Here is an 8,679-nt window from a genome sequence, read left to right on the forward strand (position 1 = left end):
AAAAATTTTCATGTTTATCCTTCCTGGGAGTTTGGCTGCCCAGTGGGCTGATGGGGAAATGTGAGCCAGGTGATAGTGGAAGTCAGAGCAGCCTCTGTGCTCGTAGGCTTTCCAGGGGCCAGGCTCCTCGGGCAGCCCCATGAGGACCTGCAGGACCCCCATCCGTGGGAATGCTCACCAGCTCTCTCGTAGAGCCAGTACTCAACAAAGGTGTTGTGGGACAGCATTTCATGGAGAACTGTGAAATTTGTGAGTTCCTTCTACCTATGTACTTTTGGACAAAGAATACTTCATAAGAACAACTTCCCTGTGGTACTGTACTTTGTAATAAACACAGTGGGAAGGAAAACGGCTTGCCCTGGTGCTATAGGTCCCAGGCAGCTCATGTGAGTCTTTCTAGGCTTTCTTAAGAGGAGAGTCAGCATCAGGCTCTCCATACCTTTACATTCCCTCCTGCATGACTGCCTCACTCTTACTCGGTTACTTTCGGTAGTGGATGACTCCACTTCATGCTTTAAAAAAAGCGTTAATGCTCGTCTGGCATGAGCAGAGGGACAAGATGTGAACTCCAGATCTTACGGGCTTCTTCTTACTTGCTCCTTTTTTTTTAAACCACTATATTCCTGAAAAGTCATGGATGCACAAAGCACTGATACATGGCTGCAGTCAATTGTTCACCTCAGCTACAATTTTCGATTTGAAATGGACTAGCTTTTCATCTATCATCTTTCATAAATAGTATTAGATGACACAAGGACATTCAATCTAGCTGAAGGGATTGTGTCAGTATCTCTCCAATGCTGGTCTGCAGCTTGAAGGTTGAGATGCACAAGCATGATGCTGTAACAGATTACTGCACATCTGCTGATCCATCGTGCTTGCTCTTGGCTGACAAGCAAGGTGAAGTAATTTGTGATGGCTTGGCCCACAGTGAAAGATAAAGCTGATTAAAATTATCTTACATCCATCATGGTCCAAGAGCATGCACAGGAACAGCATCTCAGACCAGATGATGCACTACTACTTGCTCACCTTCAGCAGTTTGTGTGGCCCTGCTCTGACTCTCACAGAAATTTTTCTTAACATTAATGAGCTTATGAAAGAGAAAGGGAACAATTATAGATACCTATAGCCTTTATAGTTAGTGTTTTCCTGTAAGCTGCATTTGGGTCTAACCTTGAAAAACCTACGCATATGACTGCACTGGTGGTTTCAGTACAATTACATACAAGAATGAGGAAACGGTTTTATGTTGTACATTGACAAACCATCACAAAAAGTTAGATTGACTTTTTTAAAGTATGACATAAGAATTTTTATTAATTTGCCTGAAGTATAGTCAAAATATATTTAAGAATACATAAATACTGTGAGTCATTGGTGGGGTAAAGGGACCAGTTTTTACCATGTATCTGTATTTCTGCTGTGTGATTTCCAACAGACTTCTCCCCCACCGTACCACAAGGTGGCAGTTTGATTTTGAAAGTCAAAACTGATGTCATCCAAACTCCAAGGCTGCCAAATACTCCAAACATCTCACTGTGAAACAATAGCTCATCCCTTGTTTAACATCAGTACTAGTATTTATGATATTTATAGGTTAGACTTGAGGCCACTGTGATGGGCACTGTGCACTCACACACCATGTCCACTAAGAAAACCTGGTTTCCACATTTGGGATCAATTGTCTAAATTACACGGCTAATGCAAAGGCACATTTTTACCAGGGAGACAACTTCTGCCCCCAGGTTTGCCTCCTGCTCCGCACAGCGCCGCGCTCCCGTTCACAGGACAAGCCGCAGGTGCACAAACACCTGCACCTCGTGGGGAAAGGCTGGATCTGCCCCTCAGAAGTGGTTACAGCAGGTCAGAAGAACCAGGTGTGAAACCACACAGCAAGCAAAAGAAGAGCAGACAATGTTCTTGGGGTGCACGCTGCTTTCCACTTCGGGTGACGGGACTGTTGTCACTAGCTCCAGATGGGCTGCTGAGGATCCTCTCTGTCAGGGTTATCACAGGCTTGCTCCAAAGCCCGCTGAAGTCAGGGGAAGTATTTCCACTGATTTCAGTGGGCCGTGTCCTTTATTAGGTTGGGCACCAAGCAGCAGAGCTGAGCCAGGGAAAGCTGCCTGGAGGTGGGTGCCTGAACGCCGTCGGGGTGGTGTTATGAGAAGGATGATTGGTGGCACAGGAGTGTGTATGAAAATCAGAGTTGTGACTGCTTATAGAAGACAAAGCCTTAAGGAGAAAATGAGAAAAGATGTATTGGCAGGCTGTGCAGAGTGTGTCTCCTGAGGAGCCAGGGCCCCTCTGCTGGCACTTGCTGATGCAGAGCAATAATCTATTGGCAGCTACATAACTCACAGCAGTGCTGGGAACAGCTCGAGCAGAGTTTTGGAGGTGAAAACCAACATCCTGGACTCTATGCTGGGGCAGGCAGAAAGCCAGCAAACGGAGAAATGCTCCAAAAGAATGATGGTGATGCAACCAGAGCAGTGGAGTTGTTCCTAGCTGCAATACAGAAAAGCCTGGCAGCTCCCTGCCAGCTCCCTGCCAGCCAGCCTACTCTGCAGCAACCCTGTCCCAAAGGCAGAGCTGGTGGGGGTGGGCATGGACAGCAGTAATAGATGCAGGGTCACCTACCTGCAGCTTTAGTAGGGTTGTTACAAATGTTCTCCCACCACCACTTACAGAGGGGACCTTGAAACATTGCCTGCAACCTCCATCTCCGAGCCTTGCAGCAGTGTATCAGCATGCTTGGCTAGAGAGGGTTCAGCTCTGCCCTTTCCTTTCCTCAGCAGGTCGCTGGCTAAAGCGGGTCGCTTAAGCAGTAGTAACACAGCCCCCATGTGAAGCAGTCTGTCCTGCTCTGAAGCCTTTGTTAAGGAGGGAGAAGTACGAAACATCAGATCTGTCTGCCTGAAGCAAAAACCAGATCCTTGAGTTAATCCCACACTTTCATCTCTTCTGAACAGTGCGTGCTTGTAAAAATACTGTTGCAATAGTGATCACAATCCCCTCGCCTTGCTGCGGCCCTTACAGCATCTGCAGCATCAGGCCGAGTATGCAACACTGCCGCCCACTCTGTGGGCAGTATTGCCTTGTATATCCTTTGTGTCGCCAAGTATATCCCTTGTTTCTTCTTGACAGCTCTCAGTTCCTAAGCTGGATTAAGCATGGCCCTCTTACTTATTCATATCACACATCTTTTTGCTAATATTGACTTTTTTTCACTGCTGTATATCTTTCTGCGTGCTTTAACCATCACCATATTTTGTATGATTTTCTTCTTCCAGGATGCTGACTATGAGTGTAAAGATTAGATAAATCTTCCCCATGCTTCTTGCTTTATTTCTTAGTAGAAAAAAAGCTCTTTAGCTGTGCCAGGTGCAAACTATTTTCTCCAGGTGCTCAGCTGCAAATCACCTTTTGAGAAAAGTCCTCTCTGTAAATTCATCCCTGTGACTGGTTAACTGAAACCTTCTTAGTACCAGTAGTTTGGAATCTTCCTCTTGTTCTTTGTTGTATTATTTCACTTTTGCGCTCATTTGCTATGGATGAGGGAGGAAAATAGTCTCAGATCCTCAAAGGCATTTAGACATAGAACTCTCAGCTCCCTGGAAGTCAAATTCTAGGAGCCAGGAACCTAGGTATCTTTGCGAGTCTGGGCCTTCTGTTTTTGTTTTCAGTAAAGCAAGTATAATTTAGAAATACAGATCAAGTGAGGTGCTTAAGCCTTTAAGGTACATGCATGTTACAAAATCAAAGGTTGATGCCAACAATGCTGAACCGTGTTCTCATGGAACTTCATGTCTGAAGACTTCATGGCAAAAGCTTAGCCTATCCTTCCACGGGTTTCGTTTTGGCTTTCATGCCTGGTATTTCCATCTTTAGCCCCAGGGATGTCTTTCCTTCATTTCTGCATAGTGTTCCAACTCCTGCTATCGGAGTATTTATTAGGATGTCCAGAAGCTCAGGGCTGGATTACCTATTGATGTTAGGATGTTAGCAGTTGAATTTAGGATGTTTTAAAATGAGGAATAATCTCTCAAAAATTACTACTAAGATAATATAATTAATAGTTTTTTGTCCTATAAAAAGTATGCACAAAATGCACTTATTTTGCAAAACAGTTAAATACCATCTTTACCCAGATACAACGCTTGTAGGTTCCCTTTGATTCAAAGGGCATGAGTATTGTAAACAGGATCCATGTACACAGACAGAAATTAAAATCAGGTGGACAGTTTTTTCAAGGCATGGATAAAATGAATCTTGCCTACCTATGCTTAGTGGAAAATTGTTCTCATATTTTTTGCAGCTTGACGTCATAGTATCTGACAGTATGTAAAACAGTGGGATTTTGCAACCAAACTTAAAATGTGAATCTCTTCCACTTCTTTCCTCCTGATGAAGCGAGGCATGGACTATGGGCTTAAATGAAGCCTGTGGAAAGCAGTTCTTTAAAGACAAGTGTTCCTTCACAGCAGCGAGACAAAAATAATTCATTGCCCATAGAAAGAGCCCCACAGGTGGCTGTGTCTCTCCTACCCTCCTCTCTCATGCCCCGCTGCCTGCTGCTTGGCCGTGCTGCCTGGCAGGGCTGGCAGGGGCTGAACTCCCACAGGGATTGGCCAAAGTTGAGACATTCTCATCATGCTCTTCCCAGTAACTTTTGCCTTACCTGCCGAAGCGAAATTTGTGCAGAGCTGAGATGGTGTATGTGAGATGGTTCCTATATATTAAATTGTTTCCTATATATTAAATATTAAATATTTATCAAATAATAAAGTGATGAGGGTTTTAGGATAGGCAAACAGCCAAAGTGTGAAAGGCTCTCCAGTTTTGCAACTGCTCTAAAATGCCAGTCTTTTTGGATTAAAATACCAACGTATGAAGGAATATGAACACATTCAGCAGAAGCTGTACTGGTATTCTTTGAACAGCCATCAGGCAGCCTAGGGATAAGGCTATTCCTGCTCTGAAGGACTGAATTTGAAGCGATGCCAAAATAAAGCATGTGGAAAAAATCTGCCGAATGGGTGGAACACGTGGAGAGGGAAGATGAGATATCATGAAATAAGCAGCGCATCACAAACCAGGCTGGACGCTGTGGTGAGGCAGACGGGGACACCACAGGTCTGTCTGTCTCCATAATCACCCTGAGCTCGTATCGTTGGGCCAGCGGCTTTGATGAATGTTTTCAATCTCCACTGTTGCCTGTGCTTCCCACCCTTTCCTGATAAATCAGTCACTGATACACATCGGCTGTTCGTTACATTTCTAAGCAACATAAGCTGTTAAGCTTGCTCTTCAGGGTATTGCCACCTACCTTCCCTGAATGTGACAGAACAAGTCCTTAGGTGCAGAAGTGACAATATAGTTATGTTAGTCTAAGTCAGAATATGCATATTAGATGCTGGTTTTATTGGTATTATTTACTGTATAAATCTTGCTCCACCTGCAGGAATTCCAGCTCTTATTGACAGACATCCACAATTTGTGTGAATGGTGCAAGGCTGGCTTGGCCTCAATGCCTTTGCGAGGGGTGCAGAGCAAAGGGGGTGAGAAGTGAATCGCCTCCGTCAGAGCTCAGGCCGTATGAACAAATTCTTACGTCGCGGAATAGAGCTCAGTATGTTGATTCACCAACCTGAGTCCATTAGTATAAAAGCCAAGAAAACAAAAGCAAATATTTCTCATCTAAGCTTACAGTTGCATTGATTTACACCAGTTATTAAAAGACTCCCCGAGGAAAGAAAATAACTAATGTTACCATTTACCTCCTGAGCCTCTGAATGACTGAATCAGTAATATGGTAAAAACATCAATATCTTACAGCTATTTATATTTTGATTTTTTGTGTATTGGTGTTTCTAACATTATACAGAATATCTATTGTAAAATTATATTCAACTTAATGAGGTCTGAGTTAATTTACTAGATCTGTATAGGAAAATGTGCTTGCAGTATTAAAAGCATTTTATTTCCATTTAACAATCTGTTGCCATAGTGACCAATCACAACTTTCTCAGTAGCTTTGTCTAGGAATTGGATGTAGGCTTTATTTTTGCTTTATTTTTTCTCCTGCATTCTCTGGGCCAAGTCCTTGTTTAACTCATTTTTATTCTTTTTATAGTCTGTCCTTTTCCAACCATATTCTCAATTAGTCAGTAAGAGTTCTGTCTGAGTTTAAAATAAAGATCATGACTTGGGATCTTCCTTTTAAATAATTATGTAAGAAACAGGAAAATACAATGCTGCACACCGTGGGCTTTCTTTATCATCAACAGATCACCCAGACCTAATATAAGAAGGAGTCCTAAAATATCAAAAGCCCTGGGAGTCTGATACCTTTTAGTATCAATATAATAGTCATGTCAAAGATATGGTGAATTGCATCTAAAACTGAAAAGCTCTTGGAGAAAAGTGATATTTCAAGAAGATTCTTTATCTTCTTTAAAAAAATCAACACACATCACTCTGTTGCAGCCCAAATCTTGTCAATAATGTACCTCCTTCTGAGAAATGGTAACTTAAAGTGGTGTTTTTATTGCTGCTTGAAATACATATCTTCTCCAAAAGACGAACAGGCTAAAGAGCCTGCACACAACTGTATCCTCTCCTCCTGGGGCTGGTAGAAGATTTTTGCATGGGGAGAGGCAGTGAGAACATTTCTGAAGCAAGGGTAAGTAGACAGGGGAAGATGCAGTTACTCATTTTTGCCATCGCCTTTCTCAAACCAGACTTTTGTTTCCTTGATAGGCACAGAGAAGCGTAAAAAACCTATGCAAATATAGATACCAGCCAGAGTGAGATAGTTGGAAAGATTATGTGACTCTTGCAGCATAACGCTCAGATCAGCCAAGAAAACTTTTTTCCTCCTTTATCCAAACATAGATAGCTACAGTGTAGACATCTGACTCTTGCGCTTGTCACATCATCTCCTGGGAGAGTCCGTGGAGATGGTTGTAGGGTGCAATTTCACTTGTCTGAAGATGGAAATCAAAACCAGGTCAGACATACTCTAGAAATATTAATTTTCCTCCGTTAAGTATGAAGTAAGCCAAATATAATCTGATTCTGTAGGAAGGTACTTTTAAAAGTAAATTACAGATGTTTGTCAAAGGCAGTAATTTAATCAATATTTAGTTTAATCAGTTGATTTTTTAGGACATGTTTACTAAAATTATACAGAAATAAAAGCTGATTAGTAAGTAAGATATGTGCCGTGGTGATATTAGAAACTACTTTCAAATACTATGAAGAAAGAGAACATTATTGTTTTTCTTTTATTATTTAAATTTACTATTTATCTAACATTCAAATCAAACTTGTGATACAAACAACTGTTGTGCTATTCAACAGAGGAAAATGTTCTTAATCCCGCTAAATGCTCATCACTGAGTGAATGCAAAGTGCAGTGAAGGAGTTAGTCATCTTGCAAATATGCCTGATTCTTGGAGGACAGGTCTGCAGAAGAAATCAGAGAATTCCCTTTTGAAAAAAATCTTACTACTTTTCCTTCTAAGGACATTTCTTTTTGGTCTTTTTTAAAATGACCCAATAAAAAGTGGCAAATTTCCCCGAACTCTAATTATATAATTCTGAATTATTTCCTTACAACTGTTATTTCTTGTTCACACGTTAAAAGCTCTGAGAAAGTTTTTACCCTCTGCAAAAAGTGAGAGTAAATAGCCAAAGTGCTTGCAATCTAATGAATTCCAGAGGAAATATTTTGGTGTAGATCTCTGTGATAACGTGCAGTCCTGTGAGTGCTGTTTTGTAACCAAAGCAGGGTGGTTCAATGAGCAAAAGCTAAACGGGGACGGAGGGCCCCAAATGTTTGGATTTGCCCCAGTTTGGCCATTGATGTCTGTGGGACTGAGTGCAGGGGATCCCTGGGGCAGGTGAGGAGCGGAAGGAGGCTTGTGGCACGCAGCAATGAATGCCCTGCCCAAATCCTTCTCTCCCAGCATCCAAAGCCTACCTGAGACCAGCACCCTGGGGGACATACACAGCAATCTAGTGGCACCTGCACCTAAAAGTGCCCTCTGTTCTCCTAGGGGAAGGAGATCAGCAGGAATGCAGTCTGCTCTTCCTGAGACAAATCCCTGAATCAGTTCCATAAAACACAAGAGACTTTAAGGGGTTTTAAGACTCAGAGCAAAACTAGACTCTCGACACAAAACTTGAAGGAAGCAGGGAGCAAGAGCCAGTTGTGTGAGTTTCCAACTCAGGATGTCAGGGATGATAGGTCTCTTTTTCTGGGCTCTGGCTGGGACAGCCTAAGTGCCCATGGTTGCATCTTACCTGCTGTGCAGAGAAGCCCCTAGGCCAGCCCGATGCCAGCAGACTCATCTGTCCATATTGTCTTTTGAGCTTTGCAAAGCACTTAATTGCGTCAGTGAAGACACTTTACACAACCCTTGAAGCCCCACCTAGGCTTTAAGGAAGAGCGCTGGAAGTTTCAGCCCTGTGCAATTTTACTGCATTACAAAATTGTGACACTAGGTTATAGGAAAGCATTAAATCAACAACTTTTGAAGCTACTAGTATGAAAAAAAAAACAAACCAAAACCCACTTATATGGATAATAGAATTTAAAAAATAAGAATGTATATATTGGGATGAGACCTTAGTAATAGTTCACAAGAACATTTTAACAGGTGATACTGG

This window comes from Harpia harpyja, chromosome 1, assembly GCF_026419915.1.
Source record: "Harpia harpyja isolate bHarHar1 chromosome 1, bHarHar1 primary haplotype, whole genome shotgun sequence".
Classification (NCBI taxonomy): domain Eukaryota; kingdom Metazoa; phylum Chordata; class Aves; order Accipitriformes; family Accipitridae; genus Harpia; species Harpia harpyja.